General features: G+C 34.3%; 1 long non-coding RNA gene across 3 annotated transcripts in view; it reads right to left on the reverse strand.

The window, feature by feature from the left end:
- LOC116643185 overlaps nucleotides 1–16848 on the reverse strand; it is a 48349-nt gene that overhangs the window by 1095 nt on the left and 30406 nt on the right. For 2 of the 3 annotated variants that reach the window (XR_004301508.1, XR_004301505.1), the window contains 2 exons: nucleotides 11263–11421; nucleotides 5174–5906 (listed from right to left, as the gene is read on the reverse strand). This is a non-coding gene — a long non-coding RNA (uncharacterized LOC116643185). Of the gene's footprint in view, nucleotides 1–5173; nucleotides 5907–11262; nucleotides 11422–16848 lie in introns of those variants that run through there. The other variant, XR_004301506.1, reaches the window with a different exon arrangement.

The raw sequence follows: 16848 nt of genomic DNA on the forward strand, positions 1-16848 counted from the left end.
CAAATCTTGGTATATGTTCACAACCTCATTAAATAAATGCAGCTCCTTTGGAACAAACCAAACATGGTCACAAACTTCCTGAGCCTATTTTGGGAAACAGAACTGCTGGGCAAGTTGAGTTCCAGGCCACAGACCAACCACAAGAGCCACAAGTATGGCTGGGGGGATAAATTTGGAAACCCATCGTGCAGAGCCTGGGATATTCCTTGCAGGGCTGGGGGCAGACCAGTGAGCAGTCATTCAGAGAATTACCGTATTTGTTCATATAGGACATATTTGAAAAGTGGAAGCTAGAACGTTGACACTGTTTCTTGTTCTATACCCTAATGTCACCTGTGGTTGAAAACCAATACTGTAAAATTTGGCTGGCTGGGTGAAACAAATAAATTTCAGCTCTGCAAATACACACACACACACACACACACACACACGGGAAATGTGTCTATTTCTAAATAGGATATTAATTTTTGACCTATTCTTATAGGTCAAATATATTATTAATGCCCTGGCATTTTTTAAAGTTTCAGATCAGATTTTCTCCAAGTGTCCAAGGACCTCTGTGGTATGTTGACATATTCCTGGGGATTCAAGTAGTCTCTTAATTTTTTTTTTCAATGTTAGGTTTTCACTGCTCTGATAACCTTTAAAAACTTAATACAGCATATTCTGGATCGTCTGGAGGATCCCAAACTGCCATTTGATTTGTGCTTACAAACAAATTGATGCCACATGGTATTTCCAAAGGGGGGAGAAATGGCTTTAATATATAAACCATACATTCACCCTCAAATGAAGGCCAAATGCTGTCATGATTTACTGTACAAAAGAAGTTTTCACAGCAGTTCCCAAAGGGCAAATCGGGGTGAACTGAATCATCACATAACACATGGTAATGTAGACCTCGCAGTCCCAGCCACAGGGAAGGCTGTAAAGGCAGTTCTTTGTGCCAGGACCTCTGGCTTCCACTTCCATAGCATATTTAGAGCATGCATCAGGGGTCCAGGGAATCCAGAGATGGCCATCTGCAGCAGGCATCCTGTAGGACGTGTTTTGCAGAAGGCTTTAGTGGAGCACATTTTCATGTAATGGGGGCATAGAGAGAAGCTCACCTTTAAGCATAGTACAGAATTATGGAATAGCAAATTTGGGCAAAAATAACTAAAATGAAAGAAATATCCTTGACAGAGGCTTTGTCATGCAAATTAGGTCTATTTAAAAATTCAATGTGCAGCAATTATAGATTAAAAGACTGAGAACTTTCTGGAAGCAGGGATCCCATGCTATTATGCTCAATAACGTTTGAGCACAGTTGTAAGACAGGCTGTAAACGTTGGTGAAATATGGTCTTTACCCTTCGGGTACTGACATTTTAAGGAAGAAGACAATCTCCTAAAGAACTAATTTCAGTATAGTTTGGATGCTATGGAAGAAAGAGAAGAGCACTTTTCTAGCCTGATACAAAAGAAGAACCAAATAATCAGGAACCAAAGCAGGCTCATGAAGATGGGCATCAGAAAGAGAAGTGGAATCACAGAATTCAAGAGATAAAAAGAAGAGTATCACACCCCAAGCCCACAGTAGAGGCACTGCCCTAACGAGAAAGGATTGGTTCTTCTGCTTAAAACACCAACACACACTGAGCAGGAATGACATTTCCGATCACTACACTTTCTTGGCACATTGTACTTGATTCAGAGTCTGAGGGTCAGTCTTCTCAACTCATCCAGCTGTTCTTCTTGTAAAGTCGCAAAGTATAAGTATACCAATAACACATTTTTTAAAAGTAGCGACAAAAAATCCAAGCATCTGAGGGTATTTTTAGTTATTTCAAAGGGCATTGCAAAATCTTACAATTCTCACTCTTCAAAATTCAAAAAAAAATATTTGGGAGAATTATTTTTAATTTGAGTTACAACTTATCATGTCCTTAAAAATGGAGAAAAGGTGGTGTCTTCTGAAGTTAGCTCAAGAATCAGAACAATTCAGATTGAAATTGTGCTCAGCCTATGAGAGTTGTGTGGCTTTGTGAACTATTGGTATAGCCCAGATTGCCAGACATATCTCCAAGAACTACATTTAAGTTTTTCATTCTCACTCGAGAGTAACTTATAAATAGTGAGGGCTAAAAAAGTCTTCTGCCTCTGCTGCTTTAAGGTCAATGCCACAAATCAGCCTGGAAAACCAAAATCCAATGGGTCCAAAGAGCCCCTCGTAGTTTGGATGCTTACAGCTTTCAGCCGAAAGCCTAGTGATCACGAATAAGCAAGTTGCAGCACAAAATGGAAAAGGTCGCAAGCTTCAAAGTGAATTCTAAGAAATGGGATCTTGAGCTGAAAGTACTCTGGAAATCTGATGAAGTTCAATAGCTAAGAATCTGACATCAGTTTCAATAAATTGGAAACTGTGAACTTATTTACAATAGTAACAATTCTCCCCAGCCCCACCCAAACTCGTGGGATTCTTTTGTAATTTAGACACAGAGAATCGTGTAATAAAAACCCAGAGAAGATAAATGTATAACATAAAAAGATCAGTCCTAATTGCAGTTTATGTTGGTGTTGGGTAAGAATTTTGCCTTCTGGAAGGTTATCCAAACCAAATTCTGGACCCTTGGAGAGTGTTCTGCTTTATTTATTGTTCTGCAATATTGCCTTGCCTTTATCCAGTGTTCTTTGTACTTAAGAAATATTTTGTGCATGTCCCGTTTTTGTAGCATAGCTGCTGATTTCGGTGAAAAAATGGATGGTGGGGTATTTATCCGTGTATATATTGTTCTTTTCGTTTTGCATTCTTTAACGATAAAAACCTTATAACTTCATTCTCCTAGGTAGTGATAGAAGTCAGGTAGAAATTATTTAAAAGAAAAAAAATGAGATTAATATTTTAGTTTGAATGGCAAAAACAGAGGGAACTTAGGCAGTATAAAAGGGTCATGCATTCACAGGCAAGATTATCTGTAGTGTTTTATCTTCATAAACATAACTGAAAAAATGATTTAGAATTATTTGAAATAAATAGGTAACTTATTAAAACTAAATTGTTTAAAACAAAATTAAAAATTATCCATTAGATCTTTTTACTTTTTTGTCTTTTAGTCATCTTACCTCTTTCTTGGAATCTCATTCTGTAAGCATGTTTTATTAATGATCTATTAATAAGCATTCACTTAAAACATGACTGATTAAAAAGTAGACCTGATTTTAAGTAAGTGTTCTGAAAATGTTTCATTTATTGAATTCATTGAGGTTTAAGTTCCCATTTGTATAGCTAGAGGGTAAATTATAGATACTCATGCTTGTTTTATCATTATAATGAAAGCATTACTCATATTTGCAACACTAATTAAAATTCTGTTCTGACCCATATAAATTCAGCCTCTCCTTCAAATAGATTATTTTCAAATCTTTATATAAACTTTACTATATATGGATATGATAATGAAAGTATCTATCTTTAATACAACATAATCAAAGTTAAGAGAAAGTAAAAATTAGGTTCAGACGTTTTAATACTGCAGGGTACATTTTTAGTACCCTACAGAGAGAATTAGTCACACGACTCCCATTAACTTTAATGGAACCTGTATGGGAAAATTGTATGCTGAAATTCTTAGGAAGTTAAACATCAATGGAGTTCACTAGTTTCATTTTTCCTCTTTGGAACTTTAGTTTTGACTACTTTTACTTTCTAATGGTCTAGAGGGAAGACCTATCAATAAAAATGATTAACATAAATGTTTTCCAAGTTTTAGAGGCCCACATTTTTTAATGCATTCGCCCAGAAGTTAGAAATCTGCAAACAATGCTTAATAGCATTTGAGACTCAATTAGCAAGTAAATTCAACTAAGTAAAGAACATAGTTTTTAATATGAACATCATAGTGTTCTTTAAATATGAATATTATAGCACTTGTTGTCCCCTAGGGCTCATTCATTTTTCACATTCCTATTTGCAATTACAAGAGCAAAATCAATGACTTTACAAACATTTTCAATATAATAAATATTAAAATTTATTTTACCTTTGTATCAACCTAGTAAATCTTTGTATTTGACATGAAATATATTTGGAATTCTATTTATCGGTCTTATTAAAATATTGTATACAGTACTTGGGCACTCTTGAGAAAGAAACATATGTGGACAATTAAAAATTAAAACATCATCACAGGGGCAAGAGGAACCTAACTGTTCTTCACCACTATCAGCAATATCTTTCCACAATTATAAATCCAATCACCTGACTATGCAGTGAAGTTATGATCAGTTAACAAATCCATTCAAAAGCATTTAGTATAATATTGAATTTACATTCCTCACACAGAATATGAAAAGAGATAAATGAAGATTCCTCTAATGTCAACTCATCCAAGATGTTCATAGCACTCCTAAAAGTGGAAAGAACTAGGTATCTCTCAATTTTCTCTTTTCTCTATCAAATAGATCTACCTAAATTTAGAATTTTTAGAAATTCACCATTTAAAAAATTAACTTAAAAAAAATTTTTAAAAGAACACTCAGTGTGAACTCAGGGAATCTTCCATTTTTACCTTACTTGGGCATCTAAATAACCAAAACTGGATTCATCAGACAAAAAGCATGGTTTAATCAGCAACAAAAAGCAGACATTAAAAAGAGCATTGACAATTAACATCATAAATAATTTCTTTTTTTTTTTTTTTTTAAGATTTTATTTATTTGACAAAGAGAGACACAGCGAGAGAGGGAACACAAGCAGGGGGAGTAGGAGAGGGAGAAGCAGACTTCCCGCTGAGCAGGGAGCCCGATGCGGGGCTCGATCCCAGGACCCTAGGATCATGACCTGAGCCGAAGGCAGACGCTTAACGACTGAGCCACCCAGGCGCCCCCATCATAAATAATTTCATCTTGGATAATGATCCATAAACAAACAAACAAACAAAAAAAGATTGGTCAAATAAAATCTGTTACATAAGCGAAGTTTCCTATAAAAACATTAGGTGGTTATCATGTGAACCTTTGAATCATGTATGCCATCAATGAATATTAGTGCTGCAAGAAACATTAGCTATCTAGTCTACATCAGCATTTGTTTTCTTACTTAAGTAGGCTTTACACCCAGTGTAGGGCTTCAACTCACGACGCCAAGATCAAGAGTCACATGCTCTATTCACTGAGCCAGCCAGGCACCCCCATGCCATGATTTTAAAAGTGAAGAAAATGAGCCTCCAAGAAGTGATTATCCTAAGGTCTTCCAGCTATTTAGTTGCAAGCAAAATCAGAATCAAAATCTCTTGACTCCATTCATTCATTGAATAATTTTTTTCTGAGCACCTACGATGGCCTTACACAACATTAGGAAATGGGTTAAAGTGATGAACAAAGATCCTTGCCATTTTGGATCTGATATTCTAAATAAAGAGATAAAACAAAGAAGGAAATAAATAAAGCAAAAAGACAATTTCAGATTTGGTGCATACTCAAAAGGATTTGGTGTAACTTTTACCAACTAAGAATGCAGCTATTTGATAGTATTTCTCTTCTTAACTCTTGATATTTCTTTCCTCCTTTTGAAGTTAAAAATAAAGAGAGATTTATCAGTGATCTACCTTTCATCCATCTTAGTGGTCAATTTCTCTCAAAAGATATACACATATTCATGAAACACATCGATATTTGCCATGCTTCATCACACTCATATTATGTTTGTCAACTGTTAAACATGTCTACTTTTATTAGAGTTTTCCATATTTGACTTCTGCAGTTTTTGGATTTTTGAGTTTGTCCCTGTGCCATAGAAGAAGTTCAAAGACTGAAAACCCAAGACCACGTGCTAAAAATAATTTCAGAAATGTGTATGGGTAAGGATTCTCTTCCAGAGTAAAATGGTGGTCCGTCCATGGTTATTTCTCATTCCCTGTGATTTTTCTGTGTAGAGAACAAAAGAGAGTTTGAAAGATGAGGTGGGGTGTGAATCTGGCTGCTTGTAATTCTATGAAATTATACTGACTGTCTTGTCTTCAATGTCAGACAGTAAAACTGCTTCATCTAACTAGCAAAAGAGATGCTCAGTGCTTTTGTCTTTCATTTTTTCTTAATGCATAATTTATGTATGGCCCATTTATTAATAACCATGAAGTGTTGTACCTGGAAATCTGCTCACAAAAGAACAGAATATACAGAATTAAAATGAACATTTCATAAAGTAGATATTATCTTTATATTAAAAAAAACCTTGTCCTAGTTAATTCTTTCTGAGAATGTTGGATAAAATCCAACAGAAATTATTCAATTATTAATATAACCATATTTATCAAATTAAACAAGAATTCCAACTACATCCTGGTTACTGATAAATCCCAAGGGGAATAAAACATTTTTTTATAATGACATATTCTACCTAGAAGAGAAAATATTCCAATAAAGCACCATTTCTGGGAGTTCCTTGACAGCAGAGAAACTTTATTATTCATCTTGTATGTATTTTCCTTGTTTAACTTAATGGCATTACATTGTAATGATGATAAAATCTACAACAGCTAATATTTATGAAATAATTAGTATTTGTGAGGCAACAATCTTCTAAGTCAGGTACTATTATCATGTCATGTTACCAATGAAGAGAGTTTAAATATTTGCCCAATATCACTCAGTTAATGAAAGGAAGAGCTGGGATTTGAGCTGAAGCATCTGACTCCAGAAGGCACCTTTTTAACCATTAACTCTACTATTTTCCACAGCTTCTTTAGAAAGGAAATTTAAAAATACATTTAAATTAAATTGAAATCCTGATAGATTTAGCCTTCCGGATATAAGCCATTAAGAAGACAAACTTCTGGATAAATGTCGGGGTAAAAAGTAGAACATTTAGTTCACTGAATAATTCTATGTATTCCAAACATTCTGGGCCTTGTAGAGGTCTAGTGCTGAGAAAGGATTTTAGCAATCATTCCAGTCCAATCCCTTCCATTTTCAGATGTGGACATAAACCCTTCTGCTACCAGAGAGGTGACTTGGGTTACTGAGTGCCATACAACTTGCTAATAGCAAAACCAAATTTCCTAGTTTCCGAGTAAAACTGTTTGAATTACACCTTAACTGTCCCTATTTTTGTTTATGTATTTCTTTGAAAGTGAATTATACCTAGACTGTTGCTTTATGTAATATGGCAGACAGAATCCTAAAGTGCCCTCTATTCTATCATCCCTACCTCCTGATGCCCATGACCTTATGTGATCTCCTTTCCCTAAGTGTGGATGAGATCTATGATGTGCTCTTCACCAACAGAATATGGTAAAGACAATGGAATGTATTACTGACATGTATGTGTTTATTTGATTACTTACATAAGGTCATAGCTTGAATTTTGTAGGAGCCTCTCTTGCTCTTTCTGGTTTTGATGAAGCAAGCAGTCACATTGGAAGGCCCATGTGGTAAGGAACTGAAGGGAGCTACCAGCCAATGGCCTGTAAGGACCTCCAGCTAACAGCTACCAAGATGAGGCCTTCAGTCCTACACCCACAGTGAAATGAGTTACAGCAGTAACCTAAGTGAATTTGCAAATGAATCCTTCCCTAGTTAAACGTTCACATGAGAACTCAACCCTCAGCAATGCCTCCACAGCAGTCTTTCAGAGGACACAGCTGATCTGTGTTTAGACTCCCAATCACAGAGATTGTTAGATAATGAATGTCTGGCCCTTTTAGAGCAATTTCAAACCACCCTTTTAGAGCAGTTTCTTACACAACAACAGAAATTTAATACATGTAGTCATCTTTATTATGGCAAGAATCTGACACTGCATTTAATTAATGTCAAACTAAGTTTAGCTAGGCAAAAAGTTTAGTTTTTATGTAACAGGAGAATCTCAATAAATACTATTGAATGAAGGAGTGATAAAAACATCTTTAATATAACATCAGTAAGGAAAAAGTGAGATCTGATCATGATATTAATTTTTTTTTCATTTATTGTTTAAAAACACCACTCATTCTTTATTTGTATGTACACAGAGAATGAAGTTGCAGTCAAAATGGCTTTGGTTTGAATCTCAAGATTAGAAAGGAAGAAATGACTTAGCCTCTGGAAATTTTTTGTGACTTTTTTACATATGTGGTATGCATAATGCTATCATAGCTCTTTCTGTCACTTTAGGGCCAGTGCTATAAAGCATTCCTCACTGTGGCTTTTTAACAATCATTCCATGTTTAAGTTCATTTAAAAAACTGCTTTTGACTAAATTCTTCATTTTAAAAACTTCACATTATCCTTGAATAGGCATTTATTTTCTTCCTATGTTTTTCAGGCATTCTATAAAGCCTAGTAAAAAGTCTTCAAAAACCAACTAGCTATGAAAAACAGATATGTGGATTTGAGTGTTCAATGAAAATGCTAGCCTGTTTTTTTTTAAATGTGACTATCCATAAAATCAAGATACACTGGAGCTATTTCTATAGTTATCATTTGTCACTGACTGTAACATTACTAGGATTATAGGCAAGTAAAGTTAAATTACAGTAGCCATTAGAACAATCTTAAATTTAAAACATAGGGCCTTCATTTTGTATCCTTAAAAGGAATTTGCAAAACTGTTTGGTTTCCAGGCATATAATATTTCTGGTGTTGTGGCTAATGAGAGCGATCTTACCTATATTAAAAAAAAATTTTTTTTAATGATCTAATTTGCTTCATTTTACAAGTGAAATATTGAAGTGCAGGGAGGGACCAATTCAAGGACAAGAAAATGGTCAGTGACAGAATAGCATTGGCACTCTATTCTCCTGAATTTTACTAAAAAGCAAAGACCTCTAATTTCTTGTGCACTTATCAAACATTAGTAATAGAAAGAGTCACAAAGGTAGAACATACCATTTATTTGTTCCTGTCTTATCTTAAAATACAAGGACCTAAATATGAGAAATCTTATTTTCCATGTATAGATTTATGCATTCTGATGTACCAGGGATACCAAGTAAAGGTTAAAAAAAGGAAATTGGAAGCAATCATCTCCCAAAAGAAAGGGACAAATCTTAAGAAATCATGGTGGTGGAGGAGTAGGTATATGGCATGTCAACACATCAAATAATTTTTGAAAATTAATTTATTAATAAATAGCTAGTGGGATTCATTGTGTCTGCTGAATCTGAATCATTACTTTCTGTATTTTCGAAAAAAACTCGAGAGTTACCATTCATCATTCTAACCACACATAATGAAAACCAGAATATTAAAAATAATGAAATTTGAAAAAAAACCATAGAAAATCAAAAATTTTAAATTAATTATAGATTAATGATAACTCATGAAACAGTTCAGAATTTATTTCTGGAGATTATAAATTATGTATCAATTTAGCAATTTACAATCTTTCTAGATGTTATGTATACTATATTAGATGAAAAAGTAAAACAACTATGAGAACTTAAAATAATTTTAGAAAGTCCAAAATAACCAAATGCTGTCCTATGTTAATGTGTATTCACATTTAAAATTGAAAATCTACATTTTTAAGGTTGCTTTTTACCCATTCCAGAATGCAATATTGCATTTTTCTTATTCTATTGAGGCAAAAGAGTAAAAGTGTATAGAAAAGGGAACATACTCTTTTTTTTTTTTTTAGAGAGAGGTGGAGGGGCAGAGGGAAAGGAAGAGAATCTTAAAGCAGGCTCCACACCCAGCTCAGAGCCCAACAGGGGTGGGGGGGGAGGGGAGGTGGAGGCTCAGTCTCACAACCCTGAGATCATGACCTGAGCCCAAGTCAAGAGTCAGACGCTTAAGCGACTGAGCCACCCGGGCATCCCAGAACATAAATTTTTTTTAAGGTAACTTTTGGGTTACAAAAGTAATTGGAAAAACTGAAAATAATATTTTACCAACAGTACTCTAAAAGAAGACCTCCTGAAAACCAGTTTCAGTGGTAACACTGGGGCATCAGTTAAAAGAAGAAAGCTTTTACCAACTTTTATTGGCTGGAGTGTACGAACTTTGCAACTCTTTAGAACAGCCTGGTTTTCACATTCAGTATGCCTGCATGCATATATGTGTATAGATAATTGCTATGCCTTGTACCAAGGATATGAACTCTGTAAAATTACTGTGGGAAGTTGTAAATGATGTATGAAATGAGAAATCTTTGCCTATTGGCAGTACATAGATAGAACAGAGATAGTGACGTGCAATCTCTTCTCTGTCATTTGTCATAGTATTCATCTTATAAAAGGCAGAACATATCAATAAACCTGAGTGTCAAACATGCATACTAAACAATATATATTATTTCTCTTTTATTAGGTCTCCCATCTTTCTTGAAAAACAGTTGACAAAAACCTCTGTGCCCAAGGTAAATGTAAAAAACTTCTCTATTAATGATTCCAATTGCCCATCCAAAAACATTAAATGCAGAAATTCCAAATAGAGCTACGGAATGTGACTTTATACTGATACTCAGTATTGCTGAGTTTTCAGCCTTGCCATCCAAGGTAAATCTTTTTACGAGGACATATATAGGGGCTTTATCTACAAGGTCTAATATGCAACCATTTAGAAACATGTGAGGGTAGCATTGACAGTTTCATCTTGCATCCCGATGTATGAAAGATTTCAGATTTCACCCTGTCATTGACTGGCAGAAGTAAATGGGACAGCACCTCTCTCCTAAATTAGTTCTAATATAAAATTCTTGTGGCTGACTCCTCAATCCCACTGACCAATCCCCAAATCAAATATTTGATCAAACAATTATGATAATTAAACTTAGATATATTCAATGCCCCACCTCATCACAAAATGTTATGGTACCAGGAAAACAAATCTGAGAACAGAAATAAAAACAAAGTGGGAAAAAAAAATTTTTGCAAGTCGGCATATATTTTGGGTTACAGAAGTTAAGTGTAGAAACGAAAACAGAACAAGTGAAGTAAAGCTGTACCTATGTACAAAAATAAAGCCAATATGATCAAGTAAGTTCATGAAAGCATAACCAAAGCATCTTTCTGGTGTTCAAGAAGTTGACAGCTTACTAATGCAGAGCTCAAAATATTAAGAGGTGATGTTTTTCAGTGACACCTGAAATTTATTTTTATGTACACAGAAGGAAATTTCAATATTCATGAAATTGCATCTTTCCAAAACTGGAATGTGTTCCTTCATGTGCCAGTTATGGTTTTATTAAAATAATAATATAATTTAAAATTAAAAATAAAGAATATGCTCTGGCATTTGACATTTTTTTACAGGATGCTATTGATAATTTTTTCCAAAAATTGTAAAACAAATATTTCCTTACCAATTGAGTTCATCTCTTCTTGGAACCACACTGATTTTTCTTTTGCTTGATGAAGTTAGAAGTGAAATATCTGATTTTATTTCCGATCAGTAGACCACACAGATGAGTGAATTTTGTTTTGCATATGAGTCACATAAAAATGATGGTATCGTTTTGTTGCTGTGAATAGAACGAAAAGAGCGTAAGACAAAACGATATCTGCCTTTGGTTTATTTTCTAAGTGGAATGTAAATATTGTCTTATTACAACAAACACATAAACCACAGAAATTAATTTTTCAATCTCAAAATAAAAGCTTTCAAATGTTGGCTCGATATTTAGACCATATTTAGAACCTATACATTTTCACCACCACCTTTAAGGTTACACAGATTTTTTTTGTTTGTTTCTTGTTTTCTTTCTCTTCCTTCCATTGCACGTGCCTCATATTGGTTTGCGGTGCTCTTGTCACTGAAGTGCTGCCACCTACTCAGATCCTTGTCCAAGACCCAGTTCTTATTACTCTTATTAGCTTATAGAAAATTTCTCAGTTCCCCTATTCTCCTTTCTAAGTATTGATATGTACTGAAACTGTGGAACCAGGATTTTAGCAACTGACTGCTTTGCAATTCCTCTCCCGTGGTATTTTCATTTTTTATCTGATCAAAACTACAAAAGCTGGGAAAATTCTGAGAGTACCAGCTGGGTGGACAATTAAGGAAACACTTGCTGAAGTCCGTATGTCAGATAATTATCCCCGCCATCCATACAGAGATGCTGTCAAATAGAGTCGGCAACCACATACTTTGTTTCCCACGAAAAATAAAACATCTCCACTCCACCCCCAGCCCCCCACCAACCACCACCAAAATGCTGGGATTAATTTATATCAGAGAAATAGGAAAAAGTCTGTGAGGCAAGGAAAATAGGGCTCACTTCTGATATTGATCAGATCCTCTGGGTTAAAACAATCAGTAAAATCTCTCTAGTATGATTATATTTGCTCTTAGGTGGAGGCAAGTGTTCAAAGATGATTGTAGGCGTCATATCATCAGAGTATACATTTTTATTTCTCTTCGTGTATATATAAAAGTGTGTCAAAATCTGCATAAGATTTTATGCAATTCATAACACATCCACATGGATCTCTAGATCAGAGATCTCCCCCATTAGGAAATACTTGTGTGGACTTCAGTTGACTCAATCCATTGAAATATTTGAACCTACTCAGTGAGAATGTTAAGTAGAAGTCAAAATGCACCATAATTTTCCTTTAACTAAAAATTCCATCAACAATTTTCTCTTAGTGAAAATTTTGCAGGTTACCTTTGGTTAATCAGAGAAACAGAAGACATCTGTCAAGTTCTTTTATTGATTCAAAGCGTATTTCTGTTCTCCCACCACCTACTTCCCGCATTTTCTTCTGGTAGCTGAACTTCCTGCTAATCATTTTCCCTAATACCTCTCTGGAGATATTTATTCAGCTGATATCTAAATTTGACACCGGAGTTAGTTTGCATTAAAAAAAAGCTACATTTGTTAAAGGTGTAAATAAATAAATAAAGTAGATAACCTATAACTATAAATAGAGATTACCCCACACTTCCTTTTAAATGACATCTTTTATCCTGAGGAATGGTGCCTTTGTTAAATTTAGTCATACATGAGGGGCGCCTGGGTGGCTCAGTTGGTTAAGCGGCTGCCTTCGGCTCAGGTCATGATCCTGGAGTCCCTGGATCGAGTCCCGCATCGGGCTCCCTGCTCGGCAGGGAGTCTGCTTCTCCCTCTGACCCTCCCCCCTCTCATGTACTCTCTCTCTCTCTCTCATTCTCTCTGTCTCAAATAAATAAATAAAATCTTTAAAAAAAATAAATAAAAAATAAAAAAATAAAAAATAAATAAAAAAATAAATAAATTTAGTCATACATGATTCTTAAAATTGGGAAAGCACAATCTTTAGATTTTTATGATGCATTGATTCATGAAAATTCACATTTCTTTGTAAACACTATCTCTTTTGACAGAATATAATCAGAAATTGCATGATAGGTTATCTTATGATTCACACACTTTTGCTTAATCTTCATACTAAAAGGTAATTCAATTGTATTCATGGACCACTTAATTTAACCAATTTTATTATAAGTTTGAAGCCAATTATTTCTATCTATTGAGAATGTTGTTAACTTGGTTTTTTAAAAATGATCACATCTGCCATGAAGAAACAATGAAAATTTTTCCATGTTGATAAATACTGACATATAACTATAGACAGTGCATTATGAAATAATGAAATAGGAAATAGGAATTTTGACTATTGGAAAAGAAAATTATGGTTTTTTTTCAGCCCACTCAATGGCAGGTAACCTAAGTCTTTTAAAATAAAAATATACAGCCCTCCTTTATGACAGCTAACTTCTTTGTTTTTTGTCCAGATAAATTTCTCTAAACAATTACCAACATTTTTATAATTTCTTTTTTGTTGATGATTTTTAAGAGTTTTCAAAAAAATATCTTGATGCTTATTAGCAGTTAGTTCTACAAATTCTTTTTTTTAAGACTTTATTTATTTATTTGAGATATAGAGAGAGTGAGAGAGAGAGGATGAGCCACGGATAGAGGGAGATGGAGAAGCAGGCTCCCCACCGAGCAGTGAACCTGACTCAGAGATCATGACCTGAGCCGAAGGCAGCCGCTTAACGAACTGAGCCACCCAGGCACCCTTAGTTCTATAAATTCTCATAAATTCTTGTGAAATATAAGCTGCCTTCATTTTGGATCCATTCTAGAAAACTGAGCTAATATTTAGCAACAACATAGACCCCTACATTATTTGGATACCATGCCAAAACCAGGCAAAACTGAATTTAAGTTACAAAATAATATCTTTCTGGAATTTAAAGTATTCTTTGACTTTTATGCTAAGTTCTGGTAGCTTTAATTTTGATAATACTAGGAAAAATCAGCTTACCACAAAAGGAAGAAAATTAAATGAGTAACTTAAAAAAAATCACCATTGAAGCATAATTCTCAGTTAAACATGAAATAAAATGAAATTTCCATTGTCATTAGAATAAAACCTCTACCACATATCTAAAATACGTTTGCTGTTTTGGAAAATATGTTGTTAAATGCAAATTTGGTATCCATGAGATCTTGTGTAGTCAATGATTGGTTTGTATATAAAATTTAGTAGTAATTAAATTAATTAATGACAGGTAAAGCCCTATTTGCAAGCATCCTAGAACACTGAACTACCTCAACTTACATTCTACAACAATGTGGATACCTATCTCATTTGGGTGCTGCACCAAGTATATGTGCACCAAATGCAAACTGATTTAGGTCCCAAATTCTAACTCAAAATTTTGCTCTAATTTTGAAGACTATATAAATGTAGAATGTAGACTATGCTTTCTAGCTAACAGCACAATAAACAACATTCTACTTTGAGTTACTTTAAGCTTAAAAGTTAAATCATGCCTTATGGGGTGCCTGGGTTGTTCAGATAGTTAAGTGTCAGGTCATGATCTTGGGGTCCTGGGCTCAAGCCCCACGTCGAGCCCCAACTCAAGCCCCACATTGGGCTCCTCGTGCCCCAGGTTGGGCTCGCCACTCAGCGGGAAGTCTGCAACTCCCTCTCCCTTTGCCTCTCCCCCTGCTCATGCACTCTCTCCCTCTGTATCTCTCTGTCTCAAATGAATAAATAAAATCTTTAAATTAAAAAAATTCATTAAATTTATTAGATAAAGCTGAACTTCAAAATGGTCTTATCAAATAATATACCCATCAGAACTCCAAGAGTCTTTTTCTTGCTCTATATCTTTGTCAATATTTGATATTGTTTTCAAACTGGCCACCCATATACTGAGTAGATAGTGCTATCTCATTGTGGTCTAAATTTACTTCCTCTTCTTAATAATAAAGAGATTGAACACTTTTGCATATATTTAATAACCATTCAAATTTAATCGTTGTAAATGCTATTTTTCTGTTGGGAGAAAATAGTTGCAACTGTAGACTTCTGTAGAAAGAGAAGAGTCAAAAAGTTTTTCTTTTTTGCCTCTGTGCTAACTGCCTAAAAGGATTTAGTTGGAAAACCTGTTCCAGGAAGGAAGTTATCACCATAATTAACCATAGTATAATACGAACTAGGTATGGTAGACAGGAACCTAGCAAGACCTGTTTGATCAAAGTCCTCTACATCCCATTGTTTCTAGATGGCCCAGCAAATACTTGTTTATCAAACATTTACTCTTTCCATTCTTTCTATGAATTGTCTTCCTTCCTTTTGTAGCCCCAGACCCCTACCCCCTTCTTTTCAGTCTAGCATAACATGTATACCTCATTTTACCTGTCTTTGGAATCTCTCATGTTTTATGTGGATTCCACATATGTATGTAATTAAATCCAATTTTCTCCTGTAAATCTGTCGCATGTCAATTTAATTCTAAGACCAGCCAAAAGAATCTTGAAGGGTAAAATAAATTTATTCCTCCCCAACACAACCTTTGTAACCAACAAGTACTAGTATTCAAAACATAAAAAAGATTTTCTGCAAAATAAATTAGAAAGAGACTGACAGCACAACAGAAAAAATTAATGTGGTGATAATAAGCATTTTGATCTTTTTCCCAATTAAAATGCATCTATTTTTCAAATCTCAATATTTAGAACTGTTAACCTTCAGCAATGTTACATGTGAAAAATGAACTATATTTCTCATGTGTTATTTTTATTTGTTCAATTATTAACAACTTCGAATAAAATTTCAAGTGTTAAAAAAATAATAAAAAATTTTAAAAATCATGCCTTAACTAATCTCAATAACAAGTTTACTAGTATAGTATAGTACAGTATAGTATGATATATTCATTTTAAGGTCCATACTTAATTTCTTTTTATTATTGTTATTATAATACATTTGCTTTTATTTAAAGTCTTTTTTTGTCCTCTTTTCTTTTTGACTTTTTTTCGCATTGATTTTCAATTTATCCATTATTTTCTTTTTTTTTTAATTTATCCATTATTTTCAACCCTTAACAAATTAGTGTCTTTCCTTTATTATCTTCTCCCATCTATATTTTCTCCATTTTAACATCAGATTTTCAGTCTATGGCATACTGTTTTGTCTTTGGAATGATAATAGGGATTCAGATTCAACCATTTGTTTATTCAACAAAAATTTCTTGAGCGTTCTGTTAGTCTTTTTGCCCCTTCAGATCCAATTTCCATCCTTCTCTACTCTCTCATTGGCCCAGAAAGCTGGCCTTTAAGGTCTGAATCAATTGGGCTCCAATCCATCAGTCTTACAATTGTATTTAGGTAATGGTACTGGCATGAAGTAAGAGCTTGTAGTTGCTGCTTACTCTGCCCGAGCCAGGATTCCTATAAGCCAGCCTTCTTCTATAGGTAGAACTCTTTTTCTATGTTCTAGTAACTCCTGAATCTCCTTCCTCTTTCTGACCTAAGTAACAGCTCCCTTCTTGTCAGTTTCTCTTAAATCTGTCTGTACTTTGTAAATGAATTCTTCCAATAAATTTCATTTATTGGGGATGCCTGGGTGGCTCAGTCAGTTAAGCATCTGCCTTTGGCTCAGGTCATGAC

Source organism: Phoca vitulina, unplaced genomic scaffold (assembly GCF_004348235.1).
Source record: "Phoca vitulina isolate PV1807 unplaced genomic scaffold, GSC_HSeal_1.0 scaffold25, whole genome shotgun sequence".
In the NCBI taxonomy this organism is placed as follows: Eukaryota; Metazoa; Chordata; class Mammalia; order Carnivora; family Phocidae; genus Phoca; species Phoca vitulina.